Source organism: Buteo buteo, chromosome 19 (genome assembly GCF_964188355.1).
Source record: "Buteo buteo chromosome 19, bButBut1.hap1.1, whole genome shotgun sequence".
Lineage (NCBI taxonomy): Eukaryota > Metazoa > Chordata > Aves > Accipitriformes > Accipitridae > Buteo > Buteo buteo.
Window position 1 is genome coordinate 12867209 of NC_134189.1, and position 19106 is coordinate 12886314.

Here is a 19106-nt window from a genome sequence, read left to right on the forward strand (position 1 = left end):
CCTGTTTGCCATTTATTCCTCTCCTTGTCAAGCTAAGATTCAACTGTCGGGGTACATTTATTATAACAGGGTGAAGTGCTCCTCTGCAGCTTTGAGTTATAAACGGAAGGCGTATCTGAATGGGCTGAGGTTTTCCTGTCTGTGGGCTTTGAGTCTTAAACGCTTGGGGTTTTCGACTAGGAGCTGTTTGGAGCAAAGATTGTCATTTTCTGTGTTTGTACAGTGTCTAGCACAGTGGGGGCCCGACTTGACCAACATCTCTAGGCACTACTGTGCTATAAATGTTAAGTAATAGTGGTGAAATTTTTAGGAGGCTCTGAACTGTGTCGGTGTCTGTTTTCTTAGAGCTTGGAGTATTATTCAATTGAATTGTTTGTGAATCGCTGTATTCGCTTGTATAATTATATAATGTTTCATAATTATTCCCAATTCTTTTAAGTATACTGTAGCAAAAGCTACCAGGAACTAGCTTGATTCAGTGTTATTGATGACAGGATCTCAAAATTTTCATTTGAAGTGGTGTGACTCCAGGTTAGTTTAATACTGGATACAGTTTTATTACGCTGCCTTTTCCTAAATAAAAGTAATTTTCAGATCAGTTCCTCAGTCTTTTAAGAACATGCCGAGTTTTGATCCTATACTTCAGCATGCTCACAGAACCACCCAGCTTAAGTTTAAGCTTTCTCCACGTATTTCATAAAAAAATTATTTTCTTCTATCACACAGATTGTTAATGACAAATACTGAATAGTACTGGGGTCAGGACAGAACTCCATGTAACCCACTTGATTTATTCAGTTATACCTGTAATCTATTCTTAAAGACTATTAGTGAAGGAGACCTTCAGTCTTGGGAAGTCTTTTCTATGGTTCATCTGTCTTTATCATTATAATGTCATTCTGCATCTGTAATGTCCCTTACTGCAATTTAAGCTCATTACTACTTTTTCTGTCTGTTAAGGGCATAGAAAAAAAAGACTATTTCTTTGCACTTTTTAGCAGCCATTCTCATTTAACAGAGATATCTCCTCTGTGTTATTCTCTAAACCGGGCAGTCTCAGTTCTTCCAGTTTTCATGTGTCTTGTTTTCTAGATATCGTAACATTCCAGTTGTTCTTTCTTAGATTTTATTTGATCTTTTTCTTCCTCCAAGTGTGGTATCCAAAACTAGACAAAGCTCAAAATAAGGCCTTTCCTTAGCTGAACTTATTCATGAGTGCGTCATGTGAGACAGTGTCAGAAACCTTAATGGAGTCTTCCAAAACCTCACCAGTTCCCACAGGTTCCCAAAAATAGCCATTAATAGCTTTCATTATAGTAGATAAACACTTTCCTAGTATAGTATAATCAGAGCTAGAAAATTTTAAGGCATCTGGATTTTTTTGAGTACCATCTCATTTGTTCTTTTCCTTTTCTGACCTAAGATTTTATTCTCAGAGTATTGAAATAGATTTCGTTAGTGACCTGAGTACAGTGTTTAGTGAAGACTGATACAGAAAAGGCATGAGTACTTTGAGCTTCCTGGCTCTATTTTATGATGGCTTTCACTTTTGGCTGAGTAGAAGATCAACATTTGTCTTCAGCTTCCTTTCATTCTAGTGTATGTTTCTAATGTCTCCTTTTTCTCCCTTAGTACTTCCATTTCATATGGTCCCTTACCTTTTCTGTTCTTGCCGTATACACTCTTGCTGTTTGCTTATACTTAACTTAGTGAAAAGAGCTCCTTTCTATTTTAGTGAAGGAAGACAAGAAACCTCATGCTATTGAAAGTATGGGTTATGTAGTCAGGTTGCTTGCCATTCAGAGGAATCTTTAATACCTGTTGTTCCCTTCTACTTCTATATCCTCATCATGATCATTCCTTCCTCTGTGGGCCAGCATGAATTTGAGGGGCTGTTATTTATCATTCCTATAAATTGAGAGGAATTCTTTGGCGATCACTAGTAGTATTAATATTTAGCATTTATGCAATTTTTAATATCTTTTTTATCTAGCCTTGCAAGTCCCAAAGCTGTTTTCTCTGTGCTACTTTGTGCTTCTTCCCTGCAATGATTTTGGCTGGCTTTCCTTATGAGGCCAAGGTACTGCAAAGATTTGTTTCTCAAGTAAATGTGGTACATGGGATCATGAGGAAAAGGAAATAATTTTAGATTCCAGAATAGCTTCTCCCCCCAAAAATGCTCTTTTTCCACTGTTACTTGTTTCCCTGGAAACCCTGCACACTGACACCTGACACTCTTCTGCTGTGAACTTTTCCAAAGTGAAGTTCCACTGGTTGGAGTCATTTCTCCTTGTAACAGGAGAACATAAAACAGGTCAAAGGAGACTGACAGGCAGGCATTTTCCCCGTACTGCCATAGAGCTGTATCAGCATGACCACACTTCTGGCAGTTTTTATTACCACCCTGCCTGATGAAATAATACAGATTCTGTGAGGCATGCAGTTAGTCTTTGCTTTGCCTTAACTGCCCTGATTTGAAACCATGTCTGATGAGAGTGATTACCCTATTAGCGAATTAATTTCTTCTTCAGGTGACGTGGATACAATCACTGCAGGTAATTGCTGAATGTAGTGTTGTTTCTATGACAGAACTACCGTTGTTTTCTGAGAGCGTCTGCGAGGTCCCTGTGGCGTGACGGTGCCCATTGGAGTTTAATGAGTGGAGGTACCTCTCTAACCACTGTCAGAAAGGGACTTGGAAGTCTAGGAAGATGTATTTAAGTTGTCTGAGTGTGGTGGTGGTCGTGGCTTCTTTATAGCTGAGAAAACAAAGTAAAAGTTAATGTTTGAAACTAGTGATGAGATTCAGGGTACTTGGATCCATCTTTGTTTATTGATCTCTTCACCGCAGTACCCACATATTTGCACTAGCAAGAGTGGAAATAGATGCAAAAGTGGGGAAAAGAAACTTATGTGACAAGAAAGTTAAGAACAGACAGACAAATTTGAAGGGGACTTGCATGTCAGAGGTTCCTGCATGTATTGGGCAGAACAGAAGGTGCTCTGTGAATTCTGGTATCCTCTGAATGCCAGGTTAACCTATTCAAAACAGCAACAGACAGATTAATGTACTTTGCCAGGAAATTTTCAAGGAATAGTGAAGCATTTTGAGAACTATTGTCACTTGTAGTGGACTTGTTACCTAAATGGTGCAGTCGCAGCCTCATTTACACACTGCGTGGTATGTAGAGTTAGTCTAAAGTCACCTTTTTTCAGGTTCTTGTACCACCACTATCTGTAGGGTCAAATGCAGCTTTACAAAATTTGAATCTACTGGCTTTAATATACGAAGGTGCCAAAATATGTAGTTTTTATAGTATATTCTTAACTGTACTGACAGTGTAGCTGGCATACATGTGAGCAGGCAGAGGTGGGGGAAATCACTCTGTACACTTCCTATCCAGGAAGCTATTGGAGTGGAAACAGAAGAAACTTCTGGCTGAAGTGAATATATATCCACTAATTGGCTCTCATCAGGCATTGCCAGCTGTCAAATTTAAGCATCGTGGCTTTTGTCGAAGGCCTGTAATCCACCCAGATTATCAATCACAGCACTGCTTATTTTGCCAGGCTTTGCTCCTCAGTAATTGTTTCTGTCAAGGGGGGGGATCTCTGCCAGGAGCAGACCCCAGCATCCTGACAGCAGCCGAGCAGACACAGAAAGCGAGGCTTTGTCATGCCCTTGAACACCGCTTCCTGAAGCACAGCACAAGAAGCCCTCGCAGATTAAAAGAAAGCACCTTCTCCCTGCCATGTGCTCCAGACTTTTTTCCCATCATTTTTAATCATCGGTTACCACAGTAACAGCACTCAGTGCAGCATCAGCGGTCTTTCCTGGGGCAGTATTTCACCTTCCTGTGGTATTACTTACACTCTCGTTCCCGTCTCCCTCCTCCTTTTACCTTTACCCTCTGCTTCTTGTATTACTAAATAATAATGTATGTTCAAGTGAGCTCCTTACTGTCGCTGGCCTCACGATGCCGGAGAAGGGAGCTGCCTGTTGGCCCCACTGTAAATAGCCACGTCTGCTTTCTGTTTGTGCCTTTGCTCACGTCTCAGCCAGTAATTTCTAGACCATTGCAATGGCAGCTTTGTAGGTTTGCTTGAAGGAGAAGGTTCTTTGCCTCACTGAGGGATAGAGCTTTAAGGTTCATAAAAGTACTCTGGAACTTGGATGACAATATAGTACTTGCTACCCTTTCTTTCTAGACTTTTGTATCGTTTAAAAAAATACTCTATGGACTAATATTTCCCAAGTTCAATCTCAGTTTTCAAAAACCTGTATCAGTCTATTAGAAATATTCCTCCGTTTATTGATTAAGATTTTCATATTATATTTTTACAGCTTTTTAATTCACTAAAATTTTGCACAAATAAATGTAAATTAATTGGATAGTTGCTGACAGCATCTACTACCACACTTACAGTATCTCTCATTCAAGGATTATGAACTACACTAAGTTATTTAAGCAGCATCGTCCCTGACTAGAAAACCAGGACTGCTGGGCATGTCTAGGTTAGCAGTTGAGACACCCTGTATCCATTTCTGTAAGTGAGAACCAACCTGCTGGTGTTTGATATGAGTTAAAATTGTTAAGCCTACGCTGGGACGACCAGGCTTGTTAGTGGTATTGAAGAGTTAAGAACACTGGGTGAGCTTGGTTTCTCCAGAAGACTGCACTTAGGAAATCTCATTTTGGGCCTAAAAAATAATAATTTCTTGGTCTGTGACTAGTATTTCTGGACATTAGTACAGCTTAAATATAGTCACTGTCATTTCACATCACAGTTGTATCGTATGGTGTTTTTCTGTATTTACCATGGCACAAACCACTCATCTGATAGGCACTGGTTTTCAGTCAAATGAAGAGAATATATTAGAACAGGTTTTTTTAATACATACATCCAACAGAGCATTTATGTATTTATTTCTATGAGAACAGAAATGTTGAGAACAGTTACCCTCCCTCAGTTTCTAACAGTCTTTGTGTTAGCTGATGAGTTCATGAGACAGATGCAAAAGCTCAGAAGGAGAGGTTTAGAAAAGGTCAAGATTGCCAGTAGTTGTTCATTCAAGGAATAAAATTATGGGTGCATCTTCTTTTGCTTAATTTCTGCAGTTTGTGGGGTAGTTGGGAAGGACCTGTACACAACTACTCCCTGTTTGTTGTCCAGCAGCAGGATGTGCCTCAGGGGTAAAATATTTGAGATTTTCCGACAATCGGTTCTTGTGGCTGGATTGGTTTGGCATCACTCTTTTGGTATTTGAATTGATGATGTTTGAAGGCTGACCGGAAAATACAGTGAGTTTGTGATTACATTTAAATCTTGTCATTTAAACACATTGTTTAGGAAACGCTGAAGTTTTGGTGACAGAGAGGATTCCGCTTAAACATGTAAATAATTTGATGAGATAAACCTGTGATTGTATTTTTTGTGAAAAAACAGGAACTTCACACCAAAATTTCAGATACAGGAAGATTTTGAATGACTTGTTTGAACTCAGTAAAAATACTGTTATTTTCCAAGATGAGTGTGTAACCATCCTTACTGATATTTCATTGATTGGATACAGCTTTTTCTATACTAAATTATTGCTGTTTGTTTGGGCTGCTTTACCTGGCACTGGCAATTGTCTAGAAAACACACGTGTCCCTTTACCTCATCTCCATTCAAAATGTGCTAAGTTGGTACATTATGCTTATCTGCTCCTACATTTACTGGCGTTATTTCCCAGGGAACACACAACACACTGAACAGTTTCACACTAAAGCTATAAAGTAAGACTTTATTTGTGGTTACTTCTCTTTGGAGGAAAAGCCGAACGAACCTGTGACTTTAACGACTATCTTATGTAAAAAGCAATTCACATATTGATAGTCGGTAGAAAGGTAGTAGCAGAAAGCTGAAAAGCATTTTACCAGCTTTAATATTGGTTTTAATTTGTGTAAGATCTGTAACTGGTGAGGTGATAGGTGATGCGAGGTGTGTTCCAAAAACGTGTAAGGAGAAGGTGAAGTCAGAGATATGAGGTGACTGATTGGTTTCATAAACTAAGTATGTAGAATGTTTCAGGTAGATTACAGGTTAACAGTTGTATGACTTAATATGTCAGTGATATGTTCTTTACTTGAAGGAGGAATGATGGAAAGAATTGTGCACCTAAAAATATGTAAAGAAAATTAATGATCTATAAGATAGAATATATGGCATGTTTGGGATTTTACTGTGTTATTTTGGGAGTAATGTAATAAATCAGTGCTTTTTTTGCTTGAGAAAAGAAAAATACATAGTCTGCAATAGAGAATTTTAATCCCCACCATCTTAAAAATGGATAATGGAAAAATGTTAGTCTCAACTGTACAGAATGAACTTCAGCTTCTGTAAATAGTGGGCTGTTGATGAACAGTGGTCTCGGGTATTTTAGAGCCTATGCACCGAAATACCTCTCAGTCTACAGATTTTTTTTCTCATCCACTGTATTAAGCTCCTTAAAATTCTGAAAATAATTTCCCTTTTTGAAACAATCTGATTGAGCCTAGTCCAGTACACCATATCTCAGGCTAATGAATAGGTAATGCAGGGGAAAATAGAAGTTTCATGTTGCATTTGGAAATCTAAGATATATGCTGTCAGTTAGGACTAGTTTCTTGATACTAACCCATCACTAATTTACATACCAAGTTGTGGAAATTGATAGGATAGTGTATCAGGTTTATCAAAAGGAGACATAGATTTATGAAATTAGGCATCAGTTACTTATGATAGCTTCTGCAAATGGACGGGTGATGATGGCTGCAGATTCCCCTCAGTTCTGTTAAATTCATGGTGTTATGTTGTAAAGAATGCAAGTCTTAAAAAAAATTACTGTTCATGTTTTGGTGCTGAATAAATTATGCACTTTACTCCTTAATAAGTACATGCTGTTTTCTACACTCCTTTTCTAAGATGAAAAAATATTCACAACCAAAAACAAGGTGTGTAGTTTTTCCCTAGAGGTAAGTTTTTGCCACTTGACATTTGTGAATGTGTGTAGGGAGGGGATGGAGATTTTTCTGCTGGCTGCTAACTTGGAAAGCCATGAGGAGTCTGGTAACAGCTGCCAACTCCAAAAGATAAAGATGAGAAAGTTGATATTGATGGAAATCCTGCTTCCAGTCCCTCCCTTGAATGGGGATATGCAGATGATGCTGTCAAATACAAAGTATTGATTTTGGCAGATCATCTTTAGGGCAGTTGTGTTCCGCTGTCTCTGAGCAGACCTGTATTGAACACAAAATAAAGGAACGGTTTCTGCCTGCCCTTCTTTGCCTTAAATGTGGTACCAAAGGTTTGAGCCTTTTCAGTACCAAGAAATACTTTTAGGGAATAGTCCAAGATTGTGCATAAAGACATAATAAGTCTCAAACTCAGTCATCAAAAGATGGCTCTCTGATTTTACTTGGCATAATCAAACATTTACCATGTGGATATAAGATCCATTTGCTGGTCAAGCACCCTCAGTTTCAAGTATGAGGAAATTTACCTCTGCAATAACATGTTGCACAATTTTAGATTGTCAATAGTATAGGTGAATGTTAGTCTCTCAACTTCCATAAAGCGTTACTCTCTAAATATATATTAAACTCTGATCACAGTACTGGTGCCCGGGGGAAGTAATGGTCTTTTATCTTGAATACAGCCCTGGTTAAGGGGTAGACATTTTATTAGGGTTTTTGTTCTCTTTGAGCACAACTTTACAGTCACAGAACTTAGTCCTTTCTTCTCTTTCTTTCTGTTTACCACCAATTCCTGTCTGTCTTTGTGTGAATACAAATATTTCCTGTAGTTGAGTAAACAAGAAATAAATGGAGCTCTCGCAGATGACTCCAGCCAAGTTGTTCTTAGGGTCTGAACAACCCAGATATCTCTTGTTTTTACAGTGGATTTCTATTTGGGGGCAGGGGCGGGCGGGGGGAACACTTAACTTTTTTAAACATTCAATTTCACTGTTGTACCACACTTAATCCTTTTAGTAGTTTAAGAAATGACTCTTCTCACTTTTTCACATTAACCTGAAATGTAACTGTAATTTCTGATACCAAGCCAGTGTGCCCTCCATCTCCAAAACACTAGTAGCTATAACCTTGGCTTCGCCTCCTTTATTACAGCTAGCAACCCAAACTTCTGCCAACTGCTGACATTAATGGTGTTGAAAAAATAATAAAAGCAATATAGTGATCCTTAAGAACACACACATACATAAGTTGTTTAAAACTTGAAAGACTGCATGGGTTTATTTGCTCTGTGGAAGTAATAAGTACTATACCTCCTCATTCTAGGGTTTTTTTCTCTTTTTTTTTAAGAGGAAATATATTTATTTATACATGCAGATCTTCATTTTGTGCACCTTTCAAGTCTCTTCCATATCTCATAGAGAGACAGGCAAGATATCAGTATGTTCTTCTGGATGGGAAAAAGAAGGATTCACAGATTTGGTGGGAAGGATCCACAGACTGGGAAGTGCAGACTAAGACTAGTTCCTTATTGTCCATCTCTATCCTTTTCATCACTATCAGATGAGGAAAAGATTTCTTGATGTCTCTTCCTCCTCTCTTCCCACCTTTCCTGATTACCAAAACTAGCTAGTCCTTCTCCATTGTCAGCCAGCAATCTGTTTTATGATAAAAAGAGGGCTTAAAAAATATGAAGGCTTCCTTGTTTCCTCTGAAGTCTTCTAGTTGCAAATAAATCAGTTGAGGTTGCCCCTGTCTTCCTATTCATTCATCTCTACTTCTTCCTCTGCTTTGTCAGGGCTCTTTAACATGTGGCATCACCTATCTAAGTTTAATGACTTTGCAGTAAATGGATTGTTAAGGAAAAAAAATACTGGAGGTGTGACTGACTGTTTTTTCATCTTGTTCCACAAACCTTTTTCTTTTGGTGCTTCTATAGCAGAGACGGAATTTTCTAAGATTTTTTTCTAAGCTTTACAGTGTGCTTTATGGTGCCCATTGGGTGGGCCTCTACTCATATGTAATGGCGTAATATAATGTAAATCACAGAAGGACAACAGATTAGGAATAGAGCAGGCAATGACGGGAGTACTGTCTGAAATGCAGACACCTTAGAGAAATTCATCTGACCAAACTGGCACATCTCTACACATTGCGTGCCATGAATTTTGTAGAAAGGAAGAGAACTTCTTTCCTTGGTAAGAATAATTTTGGCACAAATACAGTAGAAAACCTGAATGTTTCTTCAGTCTTTCCAGCTAGTACTGTTATCTAAGTTTTGATGCAGACTTAATAGGAAAAAATCAACTTCTGCAGGAAGAAAAAGAAAGAAAAAAAGCGTTGGTTTATTGTGATTCTCCTTGCTTGTGTACTGTGTGCAAGAGCAGGGCAAATGGACAGGAATCATCTGTCCAACTCTATACTGCACATGTGCTGCTGTCTGCTCGGGCAGTAATCCTGCCTCTGTGGACCAAACACAGGGACAGTGTGGATGGACAGGAATCCTGTGTCTGCAGACCACACGCACTGATGGTGTGGAGAGACAGGAATGTAACGTCTGTGTGTTTGTATGGACCTTATGAGGCAGGGCTCTTCTACGTGGATGTCAATCCTAATAATTGGCCATACAGAGAAAATTCTTAGCTTTAATTTAGTTTGGGGTAGCAAAGCTCTGTTGGTTGTCAAAGGAAATGCCCTTTCAACTCTTCCCTCCAGCAGTTACCGCGGAGGATTTTGCCTAGATTCAAAGATGAAAGTGAGGCAGAAAAAGAACAATATTGGTTTTCTTTTTCTTTTATATGCAACAGCTTTTAAAATTAATTTCAGAAGAAGCATAAATAGTCTTCTGGGTTGTTTCTTTTTTTTTTTTTTAAAGTTGCTATCAACACTGTTTATATCATGTAGACACAGACACATTTGTGTATACACCCAGAGCTGGGTTCTGGGCAGTTACAGACAGCCTGTGTTGAGATGATACTGAGCAGCTCACATCACTTTAGCATCTAGGAATTTGTATCTGTACATAACTACTTTTTTTGCCAAGAACAGCATGTATAGAGAGGGGCTGCTATTAACAACTCTTTGAAGCTGCAGGCAAATGCAATTGAAGTGGTGAGTCATATAACAATAAAAATATGTAAGGCTAAAAGAGCTGTGGTAAAAACACTGGTATATAACTTCCAGAAATAAAAATACCTGGATAAAGGAATGCTTTTACTATATTTATTTTAAAGACACCGTCAGAATAGACAAGGATTTGAAAACTTCCAAATTACATCAGCTAGGAAAGGTGTATGTAGATATACATGAGCAGATGGCTTACAAATTATTTTGTTGAAGCAGGGGATCACGACTAGGTTTTAAGATTTTACAGTAGGATGCATCTTGTATATAAATTCCTAGATGAGATTTTGCCATTCAGTTTTCATAGGTATTACTGGACTGAGAAACTTTCTGATTTCAAACTAGGAGGAAAACTTAAGAGACAAAAGCAGAGTGACTAAGGCAGTTGTGTTATACAGGCAGCTTTGTGAAGTTGAGCATATGCAAGTGGATTTATTTTGGAAGGGAGAACCAAATAGAATAACAAAGGAAAGAGGAACAGAGTAAGGTAGATGAGAGTAAGATGAGCAGGGTGTAGAGTGAAGCTGAAGTGAAAAGGGAAAAGGAGAAATTTCAAGTAAATAGTTGTAACAAAACAGGAGTCCCATCAACTATGTCAAACAAAGCTTGTTCTATTTTTGATAGAAGTACTTGCCTGATCTATATGATATGATGTAGGTAATATACGGGGTTTGCCTTCAGATATTTATAGATTTTGTAAGACTAACCTTATTTCTGGTGCTTAATGTTGGTGCTTAAATTGCACAAGTTTAAAGTAATCACAGGATCGTTACAGTGTTGGAATGTATTTCCAGCCTTAGCATAACCTGAGATATCTTTTACATTTTGCTTTGTAAAATACATGTATCACCAACCTATCAAAGATTTTAGGGAGTTTTTATGCTCCAAAGTACATTTCAGCTTGTTTTTCTCACTGCTTTTTTGTCTTTGTTTTTTCTCTCAATTGATAAAATATAAGATGAAATTTTTAGCTTGGACCCACAAACACACTGTGAGCAAGGGGAGAAGTACAACCAGGAGTTTGCAACAGTTTGAATAATGAGGGCCATGACAAATACTGGTATTTCCTTTCACGTTATTACAGAAGTAGCATTTCACTTTTTTGTTCAAGTGAGTGATCCTTAGTGGTATGTATCAAAATAGGCTAAAGAGGCAGACACATGAACTAAACATGAGACGATGGCTGCTGTTCACTTGACAATTTGTAGCAATTCAGCCTCCCATTGTCCCAAGATCTTAAAGGCATGAAGCCCAATATCAGAAAACTCCACTTCTATGCAACATTTAATGCAAGGATATATTGAGAGACTACATCCAAACTCTTACAACTTGAACAAAACATGCTAGTTTGGACCAGCTTTTATTGTAAAGTCCTCACAAGAAGAGTTTAAATGAGAGGGCTATCCATCTGCTCAGCTGAGCTGTAGTTCCCACCAAGTAACTTTTCAATTTATTGACCATTTTCAACCAAATTTGACAGAGGGAAAGAAGTCTCAAAGATTGTGTAACTTATAGGAACTTAATTAACATCCACAGCTGGGTAGAGGCAAAAAAAGCCCGAAGTGGTGCTCCCACACAGGGAAAGGCAAGAAGAATTGAGCTGTAATATATTTTGTTTGGCTGTAGCATACGCATATGGCTGGCCATTCAGAACATACATACTTTCACACTGGTCCCAGCTGACTCTCGCCTGGAGACACCATGGGGGAGGCAGGCTGGAGAAAGAGATTATTATAGGGTTGAAGGCCATGCCTAGAAGATGTAGAATACAAATCCAAAGCACGCAGATTTCATTAGCCAACATAAAATGAGTAATAAAGTGGACTCCTATGCTTTTCAAGGGTAGCCATGCTGTCTGCAAAAGAAATCAGTTCTTAACTGATGAAAGAAGTAATGAAGATGCCACAATAGATGGAGAGTGGATGTAGCAGCGTGATTTAGCAAAAAAACAGTTGCTGTTGAGCTAATTTAAATAAATTAGTCTTTTCTGCTTTCAGGGCATGTGGCAGCAAAGGATATGGATCTTATATTCTCTGGCAGGAAATTCTGCAGTAAGGCCCTTCTCTGCTGTGGTGTGGAATTGAGATCAGACTTGCCCTAACAAACTGCACCATAGGGCAGGCTCATAATACGAAAACTACTTACCTGCTTACTTTAATCCTGGAGTGTAGAGGTTTTATATGCTCACTACTGGAAGATGAATATAAACAGTTCTCTTATTTCATCTTAAGAATTAGAACAGCAGCTCATTTTGCCTGCTGTTGCTGTCTTCAGATCAATTACAGTAAATAATTCTTTTGGTTTTGTATAGTGTGAGGGATCCAGGATTCTCTAAGGCTGTTGTCACAGGATACCATTTGTCCTTTTGATCTTGCGTGGAAGGTTTTTTTGATGCATAGGCCACCCAGTCAGTATAAATTAGGTTTACAATATGGTGGTAAACGTTCTCAGAGTCCAGCCCTTGCTCAGACATCTTTGAGATACAGGAAAACACACCTTACTGAGCTTTCTTGACGAAGACCCTTACATGTGGTGGGAAAGATGCCAAAGAACTAACATAGCTGGTTTGCTTCTGGGTAGTTAGCCATGAGAGAAGGAAGGATTTTTTTAATTTTTTTTTTTTTTTTTTTAATCTTTTAAATCCGGGACTGGGCAGATTCTAGTTCTTGTGAAAGAAATAAGAGAAAGGCAGTTCTATTACCACTGATCAGTCAGTGTTGAACACAGCTTGATGTGTCTCTAAAGAGAGTACAAGAGAGCTAAAGGAAGACATGCTATAATGTTCATGTGGTATAACACAATAAGGAATCCCAAACACAACATCTGATTAGGGTTGTCTTTTGTGTCACTAGTTTTCTCTATATAGGATTCAGAGCAATAGATTTTATCTAAACAATCTGCCTCCTTTAGTTTAGTTCAGAGGTTTTTTTAATATGAATTCTCCAGAATTAAGTTTCTCTGTAATTATCACATGTGAGGAGATGAACAGAAAAATGAAATCATTAAAGATAGAAATTAAGTGGGCTGATAAGTCTTTTACTTTATAATGTAACATTGTTATAACATTGCCAACAGTCAATGCAGAAGGCGGTATCTTGGGTAGAATCTGTGTTAAATCCTGCAGGCTGTGACAAACCCGAGCAGCTGTGTGCTGCACGTGCTCTTTGTTGGGCTCACAGAAACACAGGCTCCAGGATGTACAGAACTGTAGTAACTGGAACAGTTTTCATACCTATGCAGCTGAACATTGTGTGTGTTTGCTGCTAATAGAGGAATCTCAGTTGCTAATCTTAAACATAGCCAAAAGGAAAGCCAAACCTAACTAATGGTGTGTCTTTTAAACTTTACAAACAAATCCAACAACTCAGCATGTACCATCTCTTGACAAATTTGAAAAATGTCTCCCGGATCATTAAATATCATGAATAGGAAGGGGGCATAGGGTAAAATACTTGAAACAATCTTTCAGAGACCCTGTGCTCAAGGTAGGTATACACTCAAGGTAGGCGTATTTTCAAAGTAGGTATAGATATACTCCAGGTAGTTATGCAGGGCATCACATTCTAGTAACAGGCAAGGAGGGGTTATTCTCTCTGTGTTTCTGACAGCCAGACTCCAGCAGGGAGCTGGTTGGATATTTACAGGGACTATGGCTCACTGCATGTTTTCAGCAAATAGAAAAGGAATATCTGAAAGTCTTTGCAAGAACATAATTTTCAGAGATACTGAATTTGGCACACAACTTAGGAAAAAAAAATCACCTGAGTTTCTTCATTATATTTCTATGTTATTAGTGGTGAAAAGGTTTTTAAACTGTTGCATTTGCATGTGTGTGCTTCAGTGAAACATTCAACTCGGACTGAAATGGGATGGGATGACTCCTTTAACTGACTGACACACTGTCTCCACCACCTATCCATTTGTCACAAGTACAGTCATTATATTAATGTTTACTTAATGTGGGGCTTTTTAAACTCTACATTAAAGGATTAATAGAGCTTGTTTAGACTGGTTAGCAAAGCCAGAAATTACCCTGCTCAAATATTTTACAAAAAATGAGAAAGCAATCACTGATGTCATGGTTTCTGCTGTGTTGCACAGTGGAGAAACAGATTTGATGCAAACTCTTTAAATAAGTCACTGCAATGAGAGTATGAAGCAGACTACATTAATGTAGAGAATGCAGAGCTTATGAGCTAGTATCTGCTGTTTATTAGAGGTCCTGTTTAGAGATACAGAAATGTGCGATTCCTATGAATAAAATTTGGTTTCAAAAACTTGCCAGGGTAATGGTTACCAGAACACTAGCTATCCTGCAGAAATGCTTAAGAAAGGTATGTATTCTCATTATAACATCCAACAGTGCAAGCTTTCAAATAAAAACATTCTCTAAAATACATTATAAACAATGTCTGTAGTTAAATCTGTGGGTTTCAAATTTATATGTGAAATTCCACTATAAAGATCTTGTCAGACCTGGGCAGGACTCCTTTAGATTTTACCAGCTATATTCCAGAATATGTCTCTGACTTTCCCCTACACTTTGTGCATCAGCATCAGTTCTGTTTTTTCTCATGTAATAATTTAATTGTGATAAAATCTATTAATTTGGTCTTTAGGGTGAAGGTGTACAAACAAGCTACCACTGTAGCCTGGAGTGAACATAAAATAACTTACTCTTAGGAACCTACATATGAGAGTGTGCTTTGAAGCAGTACATCCATGGAGGAGGACCTTAGTGATTCTTAAACAAAATTCACCATGGCTACAGTTTTGGCAGCTAAAATATTACACATGTGCTGTTTGGAATGAAAGTTTTCAGGTGTTGGCTGTGTTAGAAATAGTCTACTCCATGGTAATTTCCTTGTTTACCCAAGCATTTAGTGATTATAGAATACAGGCAGAAATAAACTATATGATAACCAGAAAAAACATGGTGAAAATGTAGTGAAATCCCTGCAGGACCACAAAACAACAAAAGAAAAGAGAGCACATTTAAATGAAGTGCTGATGCTGACCATTCACGTTATGATTAAAACAAGTTTATCTCATATTTTCTCCTGGTGCTTTTTTCTTTAAATTTAGCTGCCTGCTGTAGCAGGGGATAGGGAAGAGGCCAGGGTTAAATAATGACAAGAAGCAAGAAGGGCATTAAGAATAAGTGTATCAGAGAGGCAGAAGGACAATTGCAGAAGTTCCAGGGGAAAAAAAAGGGAGGGTGGTCAAGATCTGATAGTACTGGAGTATAGTCTAATATACAACCGGAGGAAGTTGGGGCTTTTTTAGATACAATAGCCTTGCAAATGTCATGCTTTAGGCCTGCGGTTCACTGACTCTGGTCTGCAGACATCTTGTGGCAAGTTCTCCACAGTCATTCCTGGCTTTCAGTTAGGAGCTTGAGAGAGTGCGATGGCTCTTTAGTAATTTTGAGGATTGACACTGGTCTAAAGGGTTTGGGATTGTCCTTTTGCACGATGGTTGTTGGGAGATTAAAGAGCATTGTTAAGGGCTTTGACAAGGTGTGGGGTTTTGGTGGGGGGTGTGATTGGAGCACAAGGAATAAGGTTACAAAATCTGTTCTGTCAAAAAAAAACAAACAAAAAACTTTTGGAAAAAAATCAAGAAACCTATTGAGTTGTGGAGTTTTGTCCTGTTTTTTTCATTCTAGCATTTTATCTGCACATGCATGAAGGTACCTGTAAAGGCACATGGTATTTTTTCAGCAAAATTTGGATCTGACATCCGGTTCTTATCATCACTAGTTCTGCTTACAAGCTCTGGAGGTTTTAGACAAAAGCACTTCTGACACAGTCGATTTGTCTGCACTGCTCATTTATTTTCTCACAGGACACAGTGGTTAAACCACTTTGTTGTTCATACTTTTTACAGTGATGTAGAAATGTTTGCCCTAGGATCTGAGCCATAACCTCATAAGGTGGGAGCAGATTGTATAATAGCACCATGACAAAGCAGTTCAGGACTGCAGGATGTTGGAGTGGTTCCCCACAGTAAAGTAAACAGTTTGGTTTTAAATCATTGCAACAGTCATACGCTCTAGAAATTTCCATCCTTTTGAACATTTTTTTCTGGAGAGGAGCAATAGGAGAGAAACTGAGTTCATGTATTTCCAGTTATTTCAAAAATTTCCAATTAGAAGTTCATCAGTTAGTATTCCAGTCCTAAGCAGAAGCTTTTTATTTCCATGTTTGACATAAAGAGAATTAGAAAACTATTATATTATATATTATATTTGCACCACTGCTTGGAATGTTAATGTTGGAATATAATTTTTAGTGGCATCTATCAGGAAATAAACTGCTTTTCTTCCATCTCTTGATTTTTGTCTAATTCCAATGATAAATGTGTAAATTAGTTCCTGTAGTGAAATCACAATACTGATTTTGGTGTTTTCTTGCCATGACTTGTATATCACAAACATGCACTCTTAGATTAACAGCAGAAGCAGTGGTAGGTCAGGCTGGATTAAAGGGGGAGCATAGAAAATGTCCTTCTAGGTGAACTGATCCTGTATGATTGTCATCATTGGGATGCTGCAGAGATTGTTCTGGGTTAAAATGTTCAAATGGCAACCAAGTTGGTGAAGGGTCTAGAGCACAAGTCCTGTGAGGAATGGCTGAGGGAACTGGGGTTGTTTAGTCTGGAGAAAAGGAGACTGAGGAGAGACCTTATCGCTCTCTACAGCTCCCTGAAAGGAGGTTGTAGCGAGGTGGGTGCTGGTCTCTTCTGTCAGGTGGCTGGAGATAGGACAAGAGGAAATGGCCTCATGTTGTGCCAGGGGAGGTTTAGATTGGGTATTAGGAAAAAATTCTTTACTGAAAGGGTTGTCTGGTATTGGAACAGGCTGCCCAGGGAAGTGGTTGAGTCACCATCCCTGGAGATATTCCAAAAATGCGTAGACAGGCACTTCAGGACATGGTTTAGTGGGCATGGTTGACGGTTGGACTCGATGATCTTAAAGGTTTTTTCCAACCTAAATGATTCTATGATTCTATGGAGCTAAGCAGCTAAATCATATTTAGCAACTAGGAGGAATTTTGGAACTTAGCTCCCTCTTTTTTTGAAAACTCCAGCCTTGATAACTATAAAATTATCTGAAGATTAAAAGCCCAAATAACAAGAATTGCAACGTATTTTAGATTGCTAGAGCAGCTTGCTCAAGGTCTTGTCCAGTCGCATTTTCAGTATCTGCAAGGATGGAGATGCTGCAGCCTCTTGGCAGCCTGTTCTGGTGTTTGATCAGCCTCATTATGAAATTAATTTTCCTGATCTCTAACGAGAATGTTCTGTGTTCCGATTTACATCCGTCATCTCTGGTCCTGTCCACTTCTGGAAGAGTGTAGCTTCATCTTCTCTATTTCCTCCTATCAAGTAATTAAAGAAGCCTCCTCTTTCAGGCTAAACCAGGCCAATTCTCTCAGCCTCTTCTCCTACCTCTTGCCAAGTATTAATAGTAGGTTATTCTACATGAACTTAAGTGACAGAAGTAAGCAACCTCTTCAATTCCACTTCAAAATTTTCTTTGAGGGATACTGTGCTTTAACTGTTTAGATCTTTATATTCTTCTCTTCCTATATTACCACTAACATAGTTTTTTCATGCAATATCATGAAACATGCTGCCTCTCTCTGGGAAGAGCTACTTTTTCTCTCGGAAAAGATAATGTGCTGTACTAACATTCTGCTAAACTTCTGCTTTTTAATAGAATTCTTTCCACATACATGCTGAAAGTCATGTAAAAAGTTATTATTTATTATCAAAACCAAAAATTTCCAAAGAAATATGAAATCATTTAAAATCAATAGCTCTCATTGCAAATAAGAAATTGTAAAAGAGCCAACCTTAAATATAATAAAATAATAAATATGGAGAAAGCGCCTTTACAATAAACTGGTTGTTTAACTATTAATGTTGCATGTTTCAAGTAGTGATTTATGAATGATGAGTCAGACTTGGAATTCTAAACTTGTTTGACAAAACAGAGCAAACAATATAAAGGTTTTGTATGATTAAATAGCTTATTGCTTAAGCTCAATTTACTATTAGCTTTTGTTAAATTAATCCAAAATAAAATCAAATCCAGATTCAAATCCTGGACCTTCTCTATAATGATCTGAGTACAGTCAAGTAGAATCTGCGTTCTCTAGCCTCGAGATGCTCATTAAAATTAGAGTTTCCAGTGAGAAACCATGCAGTTATGAAGGGATTGAATCAACAGCTGGCATTTTTACAGTAAGTCTTGAGCCTTCATTTAAGACATTTAATTTTAGTGCATCTCTGATGATTTAATATGTCTAGCTGTACATAATTTACTGTGCATCATATCTAAGATAGGTCTGGCTAGCCTTTTTATTTTTTTGGAATACAAAGATTTCACAAAGCTCAAAATGGGTCTTTGTCTACTTTATGAGCTGGGAGGAGAAATGCCATCACTCCATTTTGGGTCCGCTCCAGGTGTGAGTGCCCCAGGACAGTGGACTCAGATAAGTCAAAGTGAAGCAGCTGATGCAGGGACAGCAGTTCACTTTGCGAGACCCTAGACCCAGCTCTTTCGTGGTCCCCTCTAGGCTACTCCAAGAGTGTCCTTTCTGCCTGAATGGTCTTTGTAAGCCCTTCTGGGGAGGCAGGACATTTTGCCCAGGTGGATTTCTTTCCTTGTTGGGGTGTGTGGGGGGGTGTGTGTAGGTGCTTGGGGACCTCATTTCAGGCTAGTATGTTAAAAGGGCTTTATCTCACTAACACTGTCCTTTGCAGACACAGTTGTGTAGTATATTTTAATGTTTGTTGCAATTGCTTACCTAGACTAGTAATGTTAAGGTAAGGTATTCCATTTATTCTTACACAATTTATTTTATGTTTTGTGTTTTTAAAAATTATATATCCTCTGGAACTTGAAATTTCCTGAGAAGTTGAAGAAAAACTAAGAATCTTGTTTCATATTTTGTTAATTCCTTGCTTGACTGTGCTTAG

At 38.2% G+C, this 19106-nt stretch overlaps 1 protein-coding gene across 2 annotated transcripts in view; it reads left to right on the forward strand.

Annotated features, from left to right (window-relative positions):
• Positions 1-19106, forward strand: part of ERC1 (ELKS/RAB6-interacting/CAST family member 1) — a 299516-nt gene that overhangs the window by 244214 nt on the left and 36196 nt on the right. The gene's annotated exons all lie outside the window — the stretch shown is intronic.